This window comes from Triticum dicoccoides, chromosome 2B (genome assembly GCF_002162155.2).
Source record: "Triticum dicoccoides isolate Atlit2015 ecotype Zavitan chromosome 2B, WEW_v2.0, whole genome shotgun sequence".
NCBI classification, from domain to species: Eukaryota; Viridiplantae; Streptophyta; class Magnoliopsida; order Poales; family Poaceae; genus Triticum; species Triticum dicoccoides.
This window is the reverse complement of record NC_041383.1, coordinates 126,996,765-127,014,858: the sequence shown is the minus strand read 5'-3', so window position 1 is coordinate 127,014,858 and position 18,094 is coordinate 126,996,765. Positions and strand designations below refer to the sequence as shown.

At 44.0% G+C, this 18,094-nt stretch overlaps 1 long non-coding RNA gene and 1 pseudogene across 3 annotated transcripts; one reads left to right on the top strand and one right to left on the bottom strand.

Moving 5' to 3' along the window:
• The first annotated feature begins 6,981 nt into the window (after positions 1-6,981).
• Positions 6,982-18,094, top strand: part of LOC119360642 — a 21,975-nt pseudogene continuing 10,862 nt past the window's right edge.
• Positions 10,232-13,668, bottom strand: LOC119367355. 3 transcript variants are annotated; one of them, XR_005176269.1, is made up of 6 exons: positions 13,416-13,668; positions 13,041-13,325; positions 11,391-12,009; positions 11,204-11,307; positions 11,038-11,127; positions 10,232-10,472 (listed from the first exon to the last, which is right to left on the bottom strand). It is a non-coding gene; the product is annotated as an uncharacterized LOC119367355 (long non-coding RNA). The 3 variants fall into 3 exon arrangements; XR_005176268.1 differs by lacking the exon at positions 10,232-10,472 and having other exon boundaries at positions 10,486-11,127; positions 11,391-11,610; positions 11,708-12,009; XR_005176267.1 differs by lacking the exon at positions 10,232-10,472 and having other exon boundaries at positions 10,486-11,127.

Genomic DNA, 18,094 nt, shown 5'->3' with positions numbered 1-18,094 from the left:
TATGTTCTGGAAGTTGCAAAATTATTAGGTTTTACAAAAACTAGCAAGATGCTCGTTCATTGCACGGAACATCAAGATGCATTTTTTTTTATAAAACACCTATTGTGATTGACCCATACAGGAGAAATCCCATGTGTAAAAACTAATGATATCTTGAGAATTTCATCGGGAAAATGGTATCTCAGGAATTTTATCGAGAAAATGATATCTCGAGAAAGACAAGAGATAAGGTGAGGAGGAATGGGCGCGTGATGGTGACTGGTGGTCGGACTGGGCGAAGGCATGGGGATGGACGGCGCCGGCAGGCAGCAACGGTCACCATGCCAGATTGTTTCAGAGACTTCTTTTTTTAATTGCTCAGCAATGAGGTTGTGGAAGATAAGGATGAACGAGGCAAGGCCTTATCTGTAAATGCGATGAGAGGTGCGGGTATCTTTTGTAAAATTGTCATAGTTTGTTTTCTATCCGTCAGATATAGATCGAACGGTCTATAATACAAGATGGCAGGCACACCATCATCACCAACTCGGTTTTTTATATTTTACAAAAAAAGTTCAGGAAATTTTAAAATATTTGTGTTATAGAAAATTGTTTATATTTCAAACGATGTAAACAATTTCAAGTTTTTTTTACAATTTCAAAAAATGTTCGGAAATTTATAATTTCTTTGCAGTTCCAAAAGATGTTCGAAAATTAAAATTTTGGTTCACGTTTGCCAAAAAGTATTCATAATTTCAAAAAAGTGTTTACATTTTTACGCAATGCTCAATTTATGCCGCTGTTTTTAGTTCATTTGAATTCGGGCCACACATTTGTCATGAAGGCTTAGTAGATGGTGTGGTTAGCACGACGCGTTCACAAACTAGTGGTCTGTAGTTCTAATTCCACATCGGGCGCTCTTTTCTTTTTACCCATTTTTGTCCCGACTGCTTGAGTGAGTTCAATGGGCCGGCCCTGTCGCGCACAGCTTGTGCGAAAGAACGTCCTTTTGACGCAAAATGCGTCACATAGGTGCTCCCGTGGTCCGACGCCGCGTCTACTGCCATCATTATTGAACTACTGTCCTGCTATTTGAGAAATGAGGTATTTACATGTTTTTGATTCCATAGGTACATTATTTGTAGCTCCTAACTTAGGCTAAAAGATATTTTTTTTCTATCTGTAATGGGAGCAAGCACGTATGAGTGCAGCAACTCTAGAGGTGGGCAGCAAATGTCGCGTCCATACACGGCCAGATACGGCCCCATCAAACTACAACACCTATGCATTGTGTAACTCATCGAAATCCTGGAAAATGAGGACAAACTAACATTTTTTTCCTAAAATGATAAAATCTATTGTAAAAGTTCATCGAAAGTACAAAGCATCTCAAACATAATAAAAATTATATTAAAATTTTGAGATTATCGAACGACCATTATTGCCGCCAAAATGAGTCGCCGATGCACCGATGTCGTCGCTCCCCTGCCGGAGTCGACTTGACATTGTAGACAGTTCGAAAGTCTTCATGCACGTGCCAAAGGACCAACACCTTGGAGCCACAGTCGCCACCGTTAAATCTTGACATAGATTTAAAGCACCTAACATCAAATCTCACCACATGACGAGAAACCCAACCTCACCGCCCCAAGAAGACGACATGAATCTACGTCGGAGCTCTATCGATTACACCCAGACGTACGAACTCGAGGAGGATCGGAGTCTGGAAGACAAACTCAAAGAAGAAGTGTCATCATCCACCCGAGCGCCGCAACTGCGAGGGCTAAAAAACCAAACCTAAACTACTAACCGGAGCGAATGCATCAGGATTCCTCTTCCCGCCATCGACCGACAGAGCAACAGGCAGAGAGAGGCTAATCCATAGGATTGTTGCTCGAGAGTTCGCTCTAGCCGTCTAGGGTTAGAGAAAAAAATTCTTATTGAGTACTCCCTCTGTCCATAAATATTCGTCGAAGAAACGAATAAAAGTGGATGTGTACTAAAATATGTCTAGATATATCAATTTCTTCGATAAATATTTCTGGAGCAGACGACTCAAATAAGGATGGAGCAGAATCTGAACAAAAGGGTACAACGCGAAAAGAAGAACAAAATATGCCACAGGAAGCAGAAGGAGAACAATAAAAGAACAACACTGGACATGACATATCTTCCAGCATCGAAGCAGGCAAGACAATAGAAAAATAATTGCTATCTTGTGATCTTTGTGACTTGGAATTATTTACATTAAATTCAAAATCATCGCAAGCACAATGGAGAAAGGGGGCAAAGATAGCGATTCCGTCAACAAAGACATCGATGACCTGTACAACGCTGTATGCAAGCCATGGACAAAGAGGGAAATGTAAGTTCATGCAACTAACACAGAAAACATTTTTACACACGATCATTTTGACTGTATCATGTGTGAACACATTTTTCTAAATATACTTTGCAGGGATCAATTTTTCATTACAACGAACAAGTTTGATGTAAATCTAGGCCATGTCTCCGAAAGCTTCAAGGTCGGTAAATCAGTACGCACCGAAGCAATCGAGCCCATGCTAACAATCTTGAGAAAACAACTCAATGACACACGGAGAAAGATTCTGTCGTTAAGCAGCACTGTAAGTAAATATCACGGCAAAAAAAATCACGTTTAAAACAATATATATGACTTTATAAATAGATAAACTTCCCCTATAGCTGAACTGACAAATTCCCTTTGTATATCTGTGACGAAACAAACATCACTCAATAAGGGAAGCCGACGACGAAGATCCAGTGTGCTACAAAAATAATGATCAACAACACATTACAAAAAAGTTACTACCTGCAAGACTCAGATCATTTTTCAACATGCAAGAAGAAGAAAAACTGCAAGATTATAACATGGTAAGGAGATTAGCTGTTTCAAAAACAAAACACAAATTGTGTATATGTTATGCAAAGTTGTCTTTTTATTTTATGTTTCTAAATATAAGCAGATTTCCAAATGTTTTCTTTTTATTTTGTGTTTTGCAGTTCCTTCTACCATGTTCGTTGTGCGGGTTTGAGCAAGACGAAACTATAAGTCATTACTTCACCATCACAGTTAACATGCAAAAACAGCACTTTGAACTCCTTGACTCTTCAACTGCATACAGGCACAATAGAATTCTTTAACAATGTATTAATGAAAATCTAGAAACACATAAGCACAGAGCTACAACTTTCAGAAAAAAGCATCGACCATTTCAAAAAGGTCAAACTGCAGGTGCCACTTCAACAGAACACATGTGTCGAACGAGCACATTTCTGACCTTCTGCTCTAGTCTAGTACTAGTTTGCTTAATCGTCAATTTTAGCTTCAAGGGAGTAATATTCGTCATTTACGGTAGCGCTAAACTGCGCGAGCACGCATAATTCCTTATCATACGCGCAGGTCCTAATTAGGCAGGCCGCTCTAACCTCCTCATCCGCTCACGAACGAAGGTAAAATTCATAGAAGAAACAGTAATGCTTTACTGGTTCATGTATGTCCTGCTTACAACCGTCGCTAATTTTGACAGTAAAATTGGTTGATGAAATGGTAATGCTTTACCACTTCGGATGAACTAGCGTTCAGTCTGTAGCATCGTAAACCTATGAAACATGGTAATATATGTAATATTTACTACAAGTGCCTTCCTCTTGTAATCATGTAGTAACACATTACTATGTAATGATGGTAATTGTGAAACCGTGTAGTGATGGTAACTGTGTTACCATGTAGTAACCGGTTACTACGTATCATTATCTAATTTACGATGGGCTTGGAGCACACTACAAGCTGCCCAGTTATTTTATTCGTTATGACATTACCACGATTAATTATGATCCAATAAGTGGCTCTTGCCAGGGGAGACTCATGAGCGGAGGATGGAGGTTGGGTTAGACAGCGCGCTCGCACCAGTGGGTGGCCGGAGAGTACGTTAAACTTATCATACGCTCAGGCTCAGTTTAGCGAACATATATATATATCGTTACTAGCAACCATATGTGGACAGTCAATGCAAGTAATGTTGTTACTATTCCGTGCAGACTCAGTACAAGTTGGTTGGTATTAGCTACCATGAGGTAGGTAGTAATGACATTACTACATATTTTTACCTTTGTTACTATCGATTTAAGGAGGTATGTAGTAATGGCGTTACTAGATTTTTTCTCTGTTACCAACGATTTACTGTTAGGGTAGATAGTAATGACATTACTACATTTTTGCCCTTTCTTACGATCGATTTACCACATGGATGTAGTAATGGAATTACCATGTTACGATCAGTTTACCGCATCGACCAGGATGGTTGGCTTAGACTAGTTAGAGGAAGGGTCGGTTAGTGGTGCGCTTCACAGTGGTCAGAGCGTACGTTTACTTACAATGCGCTCAGGCTTAGTTTAGCGTGTCTATATATATATATATATATATATATATATATATATATATATATATATATATATATATATATATATGGTAAAAAATGATCAATTATATTCGGTTTTTATAAGAGTGTCTAAGGCCGATGTTCCTTCAGTTACTAGAAAAGAAAGATGAATCATATAAAACCAATACGTGCTACTCTTCTAGCAATACATCAGTATATGCATGATAGATGTTGTTTTCCCTTCTTTTTTGAGATGGGTATGTTTTTTCTGTTGAATAAACCATCCTGATGCAGTTTTTTACTGTGAGTAGTTGATTTGACTTACTACCGTTCTTTCCTGAATACTCTTTTGTCTGCAATATGAAGGTGGTTCTGAGTAGGGAATTGAGAAGGTGTCCAACTTTTAGCAACCTAAGACCTTGTCCCTTGGTGAATGGTGTATGGCCGCTGATTTCGATGCATTAATTTTCTTGCTACAACATTCACCTAATATAAAGAGGCTTTTTCTCCAACTTAAATTGGTATGTGCGATTACATATTTGGTGTATGCTACTTGATCCTTGACTTCATTGCTCTTAGTTTTTTAGTATCTGATCGCACACTTAATGACAATTTGGTTAATGTGCTAAAGAACTTCAGCACAAGGAAGGCATTGGAAACAGGTATCAAACTACATGGAAGATCATTTACTTGCAAAGAACTTAAAATGGTCAAGATCAAATGTTCAAAGGACGATGGGAGAGTCCACACCTTGGCACATATGTTCAGGGCAAATGGTATACCGCTAGAGAATATTTATGTGCGTCGGAGTGGGAATGCTTGTGAGTCATACCTTTTTCTTCATAACCATTTTGTATTTACTTGCAATATCAGTATTTCCTTACTGCTTTATATGTGTATATGCTATTTACTGAGATGTAGAGAGCACATTGCCTTGTTCATGAAAAGCTAAATACGTATAAATGGGCATATAATCTGCTTAGTGTATCATCGATATTCTGTTAAATTAAAAGATGTTCTTTCATACATGGTCCTAATCTACAGTCATCTACTTTTTGATATTTCTACCAGATCTCCGTGGCCAGAAGTTTATGAGAGACCTCGCCAAGCAAGAACTGGATGAATGTGGGGATGACTGGATGTAACATCCAGAAGTTTGCGAGGGGTCTTCTAGATATTAAATCCTGCCGACGATCGACCATCCATTATGTAGTTAGCAAGGTGCAGTAAGAACCCTTGATCTCCATGCAGTACTGATGATGCTTTCAAAGCTTCACCCGATCTTTTGACGTCCTTTTTAGGAGCATGGGCTACAAATCGTTGGGATGTTCTTCCTATACTACAAACTAATTCATCTGTGTGGTCTGTAGTAAAATTTGCTTTCTTACAAGAACAGAAAAATAAATTATGGATGCCCCATGCCTGAATTGTGGTGCAGCTGAGATACGCTTCGTTATTTCACTCCGACAGTATGACTATAGGGTTTTTTATCTTCGGAAGTTTAATACAGTTGTATATTGAAATCAATGAAAAATTGAAAATTTGAAATGCGTTTCACATGCAGTGAAAAGGAAATACACTTCATATACAACAGGTTGAATATTGAAGTAAACTTGATGCTCTGCAATCATGTGTGCCTACAACTATGAGCGGCGAGGTATTTTCTCTCAGAATAACAAATATTAACACCTGAAAAAATACACTGCATTTTTGTTGTTGAAAAAGGACACTGTTAATAACATGGTGAATTTCACATTTTACCCATTGTTTGTGTATTTGTGATAGTATTTGCCCCATTTAAATTTTCGGCCACATCGTACCCCAAAATTGTTGTGCCGTGTCGTGTTTAACCCAATTTAACACTTTGCTCTGATTTTAACCAGTTGGGCCCCCTTGTCAAGATGATGTGTGTGATGGCCAGTATTCCAACTAGGAGTCTAGGAAGCGTAAACCAGATGGGACTATCCTCTACCCACCTAATCGGACTTGCGCCCCGTCTGCCTAATTGGCAAAACCTTGCCCCATGGCAAATCTTGTTTTGGTTGTCGCCCGACGGCTCCTCTTTGCCGCCCTTTATTCTCTTTGTCCCACCGCTTGTGGTCCCATAGAGTGGGTCTGGCTTGACCAAACCAGAAAATATGGTGCAGAGCCAGGGTGGTTTTATGGGTTGTGCTGGCGAGATATAAGAGCAACTCTAGCAGAGTGGTCATAACCGTGCATTTGAAAAGCGGCGTGAACGTGGCGCCCATTTCTGCCTAGGCTGCCATCGACATTCAGTCAAAATACTCAAGGGCGGTGGGTAGGCGGGCACGGACGACGACTGATTTAGCCTTTCGGTGCGCGTCATCCTCGATCCACTTGAAGTAGTCCCACATCCTCCCACAGAACCCTCTCTCGGTGTGGACCTCTTTGGTCTTGCTAGGGAGGACGTGACTACATCGACATGGTCGATGAGATTGAGTGTGGCGGCAGGGGTGGAGAGGGCAGGGTGGCGGCCGGTGAAGGGGGGCGGTGAGGTGAGTGTGTTGGCGATGGGAATGGGGGAGAGAGGTTAAATGTGGTGCTGATGGCGAAGGTAATGGGTTCATATACCCGCGAAATGGGCGTGTTCCGGCTGGAAATTGGGGCTAATTTGCCACGTGCCGGAGGGGAACGTGACGAAGAGCATTAGTTGGCACTCTTCCAGGTGGATACGTGGTTGCAACATTGTCAGGGCGGAAGCGGCAACTGCACGGGCGACACCAGCATTGATCGGGCTGCATGCGGGAGGAAGAGACCGAACCAAAACTTTCCTCCCGCTCGAGCAGTTGGTGGATGACGCATGCTCCAAACCAATGACCCACATTATTTGAAGGGTTGAATATGGAGCACCCTTCAATGCAGGCCGAAGATCGGATGACTAGTATGCTAAAATGACATTCTCAGTCAAAAGTCGCCATATTGGTCGGGGACTGCTATAGAATTATGTCTCTTAGTCGCAAAAATAGAAAACTGGAAGCTGGACCACTGGATTGATGGATGGCACGGACTCAATGGGACGGATGTGTACGCAGAAATGCACGCTTCTGTGCAAAAAGGACCCTCATTTCTAACGAATTTGCTCCCGTGATAGTCCTAGCACTGATAGGGAAGGAGGCAGCGAAACGGAAAAGGGCAAGTGTTGACCTAAGACATGAAATGACAAAAATGCCCTCGGCGGGGCATAGAAATAACAGGCGGTGGCACGCTGGAGGGCACAGTACTCATTGCGGCAGTGTTTTTGGTTTGATCCGACGGCCGAGGTCTTCCGGGAGCGAGATCGAATGGTCAAAAATGCATCAAGAAATCGATCCGACGGCCGAGAGTGCCTAAGCTCTAAGAAAGCGCAGGGGCGCCCACGGTTCTTATTTCAGGATTTGCTCCCATGATAGTCCCATCTGACCATCTCCCTTGTTGCTTCGCGGTGGCGCTACAGATCCGGTGCCAAGCACATCCCTTCCCTTCCCCAGCTGCTCCGACTCAAGGCCGCCATCGGACATCGCGCCCCACATCTCCGTGCAACAACTGGCCGTCGTCGCGACGGTGAGCTCCACGGCGGGGCCGGGCCCCGCCAGCGTAGGTGCCTTCGAGGCACCGCGTGACGTTCACCGTGCCCGCCTCTGGCACATCTACGACGTGGATGAGCTCACGCCGTCCGCGCCCAAGCTGCAAGGTGGCCACCTCTCCCCTGCTTTCCTTTCCGGCAACGCCGCCCCTATGTACAATCATTTTATTACTATTTTGGGTAGTGGATTTGGAGAATTTGTGACATTCCACTCCGCAGTTTGTTTGTGTCAGTTTCCTTAACAAACGGCAATGCACTCCATATCCTTTGATGAAGGTTTAAAAACGCCTTCAACTTTGTACTACAAGTCAGGCTCATATACTAGTGCATGCTTGTACAGGAACCGATCAAGTGCTTCTGCTAGCTCTTGTGTACGTGAGTGTCTCTTGGCGGAATTCACTTTTGGCCATCTCAAGCCGACTCTCTTGGTATGTTATGTTCCGTTCCATCATTCAAAATCCTGACTGACAAGGCTGAGCCCCGTGGTGTCGCTAAACCTGCATGCAGATCTTCCGCTCGACGAAATGCACCGGAGCACCACCCAGCGCCCGGGCCACCGCCGCGGTGCAGGCCGGGCTGCCGCCAAGCGCGACCACCTCAGCGCCCTCCCAGACGAGCTCCTGCACCACATCATGTCATTCTTGAAGGCGTGGGAGGTGGTCCACACCTGCGTGCTCGCGCGGCGGTGGCGCCACCTCTGGGCGTCCGTGCCCTGCGTCAATCTCCGCGTGCACCCCTCCACTGGCCGCTACGGCGACCCGCCTGAGAAGTTCCGCGACTTCGTGCACCGGCTCTTCCTCCTACGTGAAGCGTCAGCCCCCGTGGTCATGCTCCGCCTGCGGTCGAGCGACGAAGAAGCTGGCTTCACCGATGACGACGCCAGCGTGTGGATGAGGGCCGCCATCAAGCGCAACGCGCGGGTTATCCATCTCACCGGGTGTTGCTCGGAGATCGCGTCGTTGGACCGCGTGTCGTTCATCTCTTGCCACCTCAAGGTCTTGAAGTTGTCGTATGCCATGCTCGACTACAGGATCCTCCGGCAGCTTTCTTCTAGCTGCACGTCTTTGGAAGTACTAGGTCTGAAGGATTGCTTGGTGGCGGGCCCTAGGATCGTGTCCGCCTCTTTGAAGACTTTAATCATGCTCGAATGCGAGATCAGTTGCGCCTTCTCCATTGCTGCTCCGAATCTCCTACTTCTGCACCTCATCACACCTTACGTCCGAGTCCCATCGTTCAAGAATTTGGGGTCACTTGTCACAGCTACTATCATACTTGATGACTCTTTCTTGGGTGATGACAATGAATACATCAGTGATGAAGATTACTGTTGATGGAACTACTGATGACGACGGGGATGATAGCGACGATAATGATTGGACAGAGAGCTCGAAGATTCATGATGAGTCTTCCTTGAGTGATAATGTTGGATATGATGATTTTATAAGGTTTGGATATAGACATGGTTTTGCTGAAGGAATTTACAGGCATGACCGTTACAAGGATAATTATAACTATGGTGGTGATATTGACAACGATGACAATACCTATGCATACAGTGAGATTGCAAATGATGCAAAGTATGGCTACAAAGGTAAAGGCCTGATTTCCAGTAAAGACAGTATCTATGGTGGATATAGAGAATGCAATGATGCGAAGATTTTAGGTGGCCGTCATATTCTTCAGAGTCTTTAAAGTGCTAGAACTTTGGAGTTGTTGACTAATGCTGGAGAGGTATAGCTGTCACAACCTTTTACTATTTTCTCTATCCTCGAGTATATATGAAAATTTCCTTGATATAGCCATAATTTTTTTTCCTTAACAACTTTTTTCTGATGTTTGCAAAAGAAATTTATGTTGCTCCCAACAGAATACACATGTACAATGAGCACACTTCTTACATAAGTACCAATACCTGGTTAGAAAGGCACAGTTGACTTGGAGAAGAGTTCAGATCAAGAAATTAGTACTAGCTCATTTCTTCATCAAATGTAGTAGGTGAAATCAATGAGATATGGAAGTACGAAGCTTCAAAAGAGCATTATATATTATTTCAGATTATTGTTTGTTATTTTTTATATTCTTGAAGTAGTGTATCTTTTTAAATGATTATTGTTCAAATCGTTGTGTAATTAATTATTTTGAGTCTGGGTACCAGTATAACGGCAATGTCCCCGAAAGTGCTCTTATGAGCCCGAGCACACCTGCACACTTTATCACATCCGTCTGCTTTCTTCCAGATTGACACTCCCGCTTGTACTTTAGCTCGTATAGGGAGTCCTACATGATTATTTCTTTGAGCGATGGCCCACCTCTGTGTCGCATTAATTACACCTGCGCCCGTCAAGTACTTTCCGGCCCAGATAAAATATGACGTGCTAGACCGACATCCTATACCTTCCTGAGCCGTCTACCCACTGCCACGTTGCTGCAATTAATACTTTGATCTGCCACCAAGGAAACCAAGCCCTCTGTCTTTGACCTCCTTCTGCAAGATCACCGCCGACCGCCTGTTAAAAAATAAATAGATCATGACCGCTGCCGGACATGGCGAACAACTTTTTCAGGTCGCACTATGCATCACAAGTTGTCGTCGCAAGTACTAATGCAAATTCTTTTTATTCATAGCTAAAAAGTAGGTACGTACTAACACAAGCAAATAGTAATTGCAGCATCGCTTGTTCAGATCATAGTCTCACAGACACTAGTTCATGAAGTCTCGGCACAGTGTGACCACAAGCACTTCCACACTACTCAAGCGGGATGGATGCTAACATGTCACAGCTGGCTCAAAATAGTGGTTCAGATTTAACACATACATAATGGTAGGCTACCACACAATGGGATTACAAGCACAACCACATCAGAAACTGGGATGAAAGCTAACAAGTAACAAGTACCCGCGAACCGTAGGCACAGCTTCAGGTTCCAACCAAAAACTTATCACTGAGTAATAGAAGCACATTAATTCACTCGCACAAAAAAAAAGTCCCACCCAAAAGCAACCACATGGTACCAAATCAGCACTCCCACATCAGAAGAAGACTTTCTCGATCATGAAGTTGGGCAACTCACCCATGTTACCTCTCATGGCAACTCACCCATGTTACCTCTCATCGAGATCACCTCATATGCAATTGACCTCCTAAGATAGTGATGTCGGATCTGCACATTCCACCACCATAGGGTCAAAATCACAAGCAGTATGAATGCAAACATGAAGACTAATCTTAGCGCTCACCGGTTTAAGTTGTTAACCAAGACTAATGTAATTGTCCAAACTCCTTGATGTAGTCCTCTCCCGTCAGCAAAGCGAATGTTGGAACCATGTGCTTGAACCATATCCTGCAAATGGCAACCTCAGTGAGTACTGAAGCTACCATGATTCATTTCGAATTTAATAACGCTAATCCCTTAGTTACACTCACTTGCTAAGATCCATGTTGGTACATGACAGGATTTGTCATAGAAAATCGTCACCTCTCCTGCATTTGGCTCTTCATGCTTCAAAATCGGCTTTCCATCAGAATTTATCCCCCATATCACCTTACACAATTGTCCTCACCATACCAACTTGCAACCTTAGGTTCCTCGACATCAGTTCGGACACTAGACCTGTCCCCCTCCGACAATCTGTGCTTCGATTACCTATCAAGCATTGCGTCATCATCAGTCATATTCCTTGTTAGAGCAATTAACCCGTAGATCTACTTCCACATATCTATTGCAAAAATCCCCCCATTACCAGCAGATGATGTATCATTCTGGAATGCAGACACTGGTATTTGTGCCTCATCGACGCTCTCATCTTCATGTCATCGGAGCTGTCTGATGCTGGAATGTGTTGCACAGTCCTCAAGAACTGGACTCTCTTCCATCATTTTCAATTCTTTTTGTTGACACATCTGTTGCCATGACGCCACATTTGTCGGCCTTGCATGCTAGTTAGCTTGAGCTACAGCACCTTGGGTCACTGTTTCAATAGCTACAATTGTTTCGGGAACTTCTCTAGCTGTACACTTGTACTGCTTCTTTCGAATTTGGTACCTGACATCAAACGACGACCTCCTTAGAACAATCGCATATTTTCTCTACTAGTTATATGAAAGACCATATCAAACTCCATAAGCAACTCCAATGGTAGATACCCAATTCAGGCACTTATTGACTTATGATACATCAACCCCATCTGAGCTCAGTTCTGTAACATTCGAGTGTTCACCTGGCGCACTCCTAACATAAAACTTACCTAAGCTATTTACCACTAGTTTATATGATGAAGTTACAACATAGTAAATTGCTAAATTTTCCTTTTAGATCACCATCAATGTCTGCTTGCTATATTAAAAATTCATGTATGTATGCACTTCCCACTAGAGTAGCCGTATTTTCTATCTCTGTACCAGGAAATAAACATATATATCAATCTACTCCCTCCGTACCTAAATATATGACGTTTTGGTAGGCCAGTTTAGTCTACCAAAACATCATATATTTAGGTACAAAAGGAGTAGCATATAAGATAGCTGGGTTCATAAACCAATAAATCTAAAAGGCACATCTCAGGTAACAAGGCTCTGTGTATGTGATCGGCACGCGCGTCGCCACATCGATGAAAGGCAAGTTCATTATTGCAGCAGGCACATTATTTTTATCAGGCCACACTGGCCAAACTGCCAACAAGGTATTTCTGGTTATCGTGTGATAACGACAAAGCACAAATACATGCTGCAGTCAATCCTCAATTCTAAGATGTCGCACTCCTGAAGAACGGATTACAATTTTGTAAGAAACTCGCGTGAAAGACTGGCGAAATGCGTATGATTTTGCCAGTGAATTTTATAATGTTGTAAGCAACTCCTGAAGATCGTGTGAAACCCTTTTTTTCTAAACTGAATTTTATACATCCATTGAGTACCCATTGTATTATGGAATACCAAAATTTGGCCAGTAAAAATCTATCCTCAATGGGACTGCTCTACCCCTGGCCATGGATGAATTTTATCCACTATGCCTATATACGGGAACAGTGACCTGAATACCAACATCCAAAATCACAGCCGGAAGTAAGTTCATACCTACGAGCCCATCCAGTAAACTGTGGGTTCATCTTGCCGGTGGAGAGCTCGGACGCTTAGTGGGATCCAATTCGAGGGATTTTCTAGGTTCATTAATCAAGCCTTTTGGGGTGAAATTTCCCTTTCTGCCAGTCTGCCGCCACCACTACTTGGGTCGCACAGATTTGTCCGTCCCTGCTCAGCTCTGGGGCCGCCGCGTGCTGCAGCTCGCCGACGCCGGCGACGGGCTAATGCAGCGGCGCCATCGGGACATCGCTATCATTGACCTCCTCAAGCACCGTGAATCTGCTCCGACAGATGCGGAAACGGAAAGTCAATCGCAGGGAAGGAATTCATCACAAATCTGTACTGCGGGAAATAGGATCTGTACGTTACCTTTTAATTGGCTGCATCAGGAATTCTATCTCCTGCTCATCGGCGACGGCCCATTCCCACGGTGGCTGAGATCCCAGGAGACCCGACCTCGCTAATGGTACGATGGAGTGCCTACAGGAAGCAGAGCACTCCCACTCCTCCACCTCGTAGTTACTACTACCAACGAGGAAAGTGTTTTTCCTGTTCCATGGATCAGAACATCGACGAACTTCCTGAGCCACGGCTCGCCTCCCGCAGGCTGACGGCGGCTGGTTCTCCGTTCTTTCCTCGGGGACAGCTCACAAATCCCCATGCCCGTATTCCTCAATTTACATCATTAACTCGCATCCCGTATTCCACCCATGAATTAACTGCACCCCATCCGTGCCGATAAAGAGCTCATATGTGCTCGTGTGCAGAAACTCCGTGTCCCAATGTCCCTTCACATTATAGAAAAGAATGAGGAATCATATTTTACCAATAGGTACTAATCATGGTAACACATCACTGTATGTCTTAGTTCCTTTTTCGTGATGGGTATGTTTGTTTTCTTCTCTGCATATTAAATATATCTCTTGTATTCAGTATATAAAGTATAGAATTGATTCAAATTACTATGTTTATTTGCTGAACACTCTGTTGGGGAACGTTGCAGAAAATTAAAATTTTTCCTACGGTTTCACCAAGATCCATCTATGAGTTCATCTAAGCAACGAGTCAAGGGAGTGAGTTTGCATTTACATACCACTTGTAGATTGCGTACGGAAGCGTTCGAGGGAGCAGTGATGATGGAGTCGTACTCGACGTGATTCGGATCACCGATGACCAAGTGCTGAACGGACAACACCTCCTCGTTCAACACATGTACGGTACGGGCGACGTCTCCTCCGTCTTGATCCAGCAAGGAGGAAGGAGAGGTTGAGGAAGACAGCTCCACCGGCAGCACGACGGCGTGGTGTTGGTGGAGAAGCAGCACTCCAACAGGGCTTCGCCAAGCTCGTGACGGAGAAGGAGAGGTATTGGGGAGGGGAGGGGTTGCGCCTTGGCTTGTGTGTGCAGCCCTCCCCTCACCCCTCTATTTATAGGGGAAGGGGCAAGGGGGGCCGGCCCCTCTAGATGGGATCTAGAGGGGGGCGGCGGCCAGGGAGGGGGGACTTGCCCCCCAAGCAAAGGGGGCGCCCCCTCTAGGGTTCCCCCCCAACCCTAGGTGCATGGGCCCAAGGGGGGGCGCCCAGCCCTCCAGGGGCTGGCTCCTGCCCCACGCAGCCCATGTGGCCCCCCGGGAGGGGTGGCCCCTCCCGGTGGACCCCCGGACCCTTTCGGTGGCCCCGGTACAATACTGATATGCCCCCGAAACTTTTCGGTGTCCGTTTGAGAACTTCCCATATATAAATCTTTACCTCCGGACCCTTACGGAACTCCTCGTGACGTCCGGGATCTCATCCAGGACTCCAAACAACATTCGGTATTCACATACAAGTCTTCCTAATAACCCTAGCGTCACCGAACCTTAAGTGTGTAGACCCTACGGGTTCGGGAGACATGCAGACATGACCGAGACGGCTCTCAGGTCAATAACCAACAGCGGGATCTGGATACCCATGTTGGCTCCCACATGCTCCTCGATGGTGTCATCGGATGAACCACGATGTCGAGGATTCAAGCAACCCCGTATATATACTATTCCCTTTGTCAATCGGTACGTTACATGCCCGAGACTCGATCGTCGGTATCCCAATACCTCGTTCAGTCTTGTTACCGGCAAGTCACTTTACTCGTACCGTAATGCATGATCCCGTGACCAAGCACTTGGTCACTTTGAGCTCATTATGATGATGCATTACCGAGTGGGCCCAGAGATACCTCTCCGTCATATGGAGTGACAAATCCCAGTCTCGATCCGTGTCAACCCAACAGACACTTTCGGAGATACCTGTAGTGTACCTTTATAGTCACCCAGTTACGTTGTGACGTTTGATACACCCAAAGCACTCCTACGGTATCCGGGAGTTACACGATCTCATGGTCTAAGGAAGAGATACTTGACATTGAAAAAACTCTAGCAAAAACGAACTACACGATCTTGTGCTATGCTTAGGATTGGGTCTTGTCCATCACATTATTCTCCTAATGATGTGATCCCATTGTCAATGACATCCAATGTCCATAGTCAGGAAACCATGACTATCTGTTGACCAACGAGCTAGTCAACTAGAGGCTCACCAGGGACGTATTGTGGTCTATGTATTCACACATGTATTACGATTTCCGGATAATACAATTATAGCATGAATAAAAGACAATTATCATGAACAAGGAAATATAATAATAATGCTTTTATTATTGCCTCTAGGGCATATTTCCAACAGTCTCCCACTTGCACTAGAGTCAACTAGTAGAACGCCCGTGCGTTGCTACGGGCTATAATGCATACATAAATGAATCAAACAAATGTTTAAGGTCACCTCTAAGGTCGAAGCTTATTTCTCCCTCATACATTATGGCGTGTTTGAGGCTCCTCGAAATTCAACCATCTAGACAGTCGGAGATCCCCCAATCCAGATCATATGTGGGGAGAAATGTGATTGTCCGGACTATGGGCCATGCTATATATCTCCAATACGCAGGCCGAACACAAAAACCTATCCCATGACACACCCTTCTCCTTTTTCTGTCGGACCCTATCTTTCCCGCACGGTTTCCGGCTGCAGCGGGATATTTCTCGCTAGCTGGAGCCCTTTCTTTTAGAAACGGGTGACGCCCACCTCACCTTTGTTGTGTGTTGCCCGTGCATTGCTAAAGGGGCATATATATTCTAGTATTCAACATTAATTTTGTCTAATATATATATTTTAAGGACAACTACATTTGAGCCCTTAGTTGTGTCACACCTGTTTGATTTGCCCCAAAATTCAAAAAACCCTCGTTTCTGTCCAGCTTGTTCCATCCTCTTATACTTTTGCCCTTTCACCGTTTGACCGAAACTTTGAAAATTTCATAACGAATTCATACTAACTCCAACAAATACAAATAAGATATCAAAATGTTCAGAACAACATCACCTATATGTGCATGTCATTTGCATTCATGAAAAAAGTGTTCAAAAGCCCCCATCTTAGTTTGACCTCATATGATCTCAGCATGAATAGTTAAATTTAGAAAATGATAAAAAAATAAAAAAATCTGAATTTTTTTGTGGCAAACATTGACTAATAATTAAATAAACTAAATTCCTGACTTTGCAACAGGCTTCTACTGAAAATCTTACAAAGAATTGAGTGTTTGGGAGTTGTTCTAGGTACCTTGTGCTTGATTAAGGGTAGTGGTTGGTCGGCGGATGCAACAGCCTTTGGCCGTCCATGTGTTGTCAGCTGTAGTTCGTAGATCCGTCATGTGTACCCTGTGCCTCATCCGTTAATCGTCAAAGATGAGAAGCTCGATTCCTTTATGAACCCCGTACAACTACTTGTATTACCTTACGCACATGCAGACAATAGCTCCTAGTTAGCACTGAATAAAATTGTTTGCATCAGGGATTCACCAAGTAGTTTGTTTCCCGGCGAGCGACACACAAGTACATCAGGTAGATGGATTATAGAGGTTAAAAGTGCATCGATGTGTTCTTGGGAAAGGGAAAAGAAGAGGGCTGATATACCTTGGCAAGTGGGAGGCGAGATGATCCATACCGGCGAGGCGCACCATGTTCTTGAGTCTGAATAGGCACGGCGGTTTGGCTCCGTCGTGGAGGCGGCTTGGACACGCCAGTGTAGGAGTCCTTGATGGCCTGGAGCTCCATCTCCCACGACGTCTCGGTACGATCGCTAGCGTCACCGCCGCTGGTGGGACGGCGTCGTGGGCGGAGTATGTAAGTGCAGCGGCAACCGGTGTTTGGCTAGGGAGATTTTGATCCCGTTCAATCGCTAGGTAGGACGTGCGCATGGATTGCTGGCAGAACATTGCATCAGGGGCCTTGAATAGGATGGCCGACCGTGGAGGAAAAATTGGATGACAGATCATAGGGTGTTGATTTTTCTGTGTACGTTAATCTGGCCGGCCTTTGGGGTAATTTAAGTTTGTTTAAGAGGAAGCGCTAGGAATCTGATTCCTTGTACGATGGATTTCATGTCAATACGTGTGATGGGCTTGTAAACGTGGCTTGTGCATTAGTATGTTCCTTAATCAGGGGCACAGTTACAAATGTTGACGCATCCAACATTTTAGGAAACTGATCCCTGATTTCTAGTAGGATATAATAAATCCTATAAATCATGTTTTATTTCTAGTAACAAATCGCTCCTCGGTTGTTTCAATGGAAGCATTATCTCTGGTAACAAATCGCTCCCCGGTTGTTTCAAAGGAAGCATTTTTCATGCGATAGAAATCAGGAAGCATCAAATAGGTTCTCAAATACGTATTGAAAATATGCAGATGCCACTAATAATATTACCATAAGCTGTTAACAAATTCCATGTGGCGATCCTTCCATGTGGCATTTAGTTGCTTCATTGCCCTTTCATTGATGCTTTGATATGAAAAACACAAAATGACACATGCTTCCTTACATGTTTAATAAAGCTTCATGGCTCACCATTTGATGCTTCGGAACAAAAATGGTAACCGAAACTCTGTTCAATGGTGTAGAAGCATCTCGATTTGGTGGAAGTTGCATCATACATTACAGAAGCATTTTTCTTATGTGT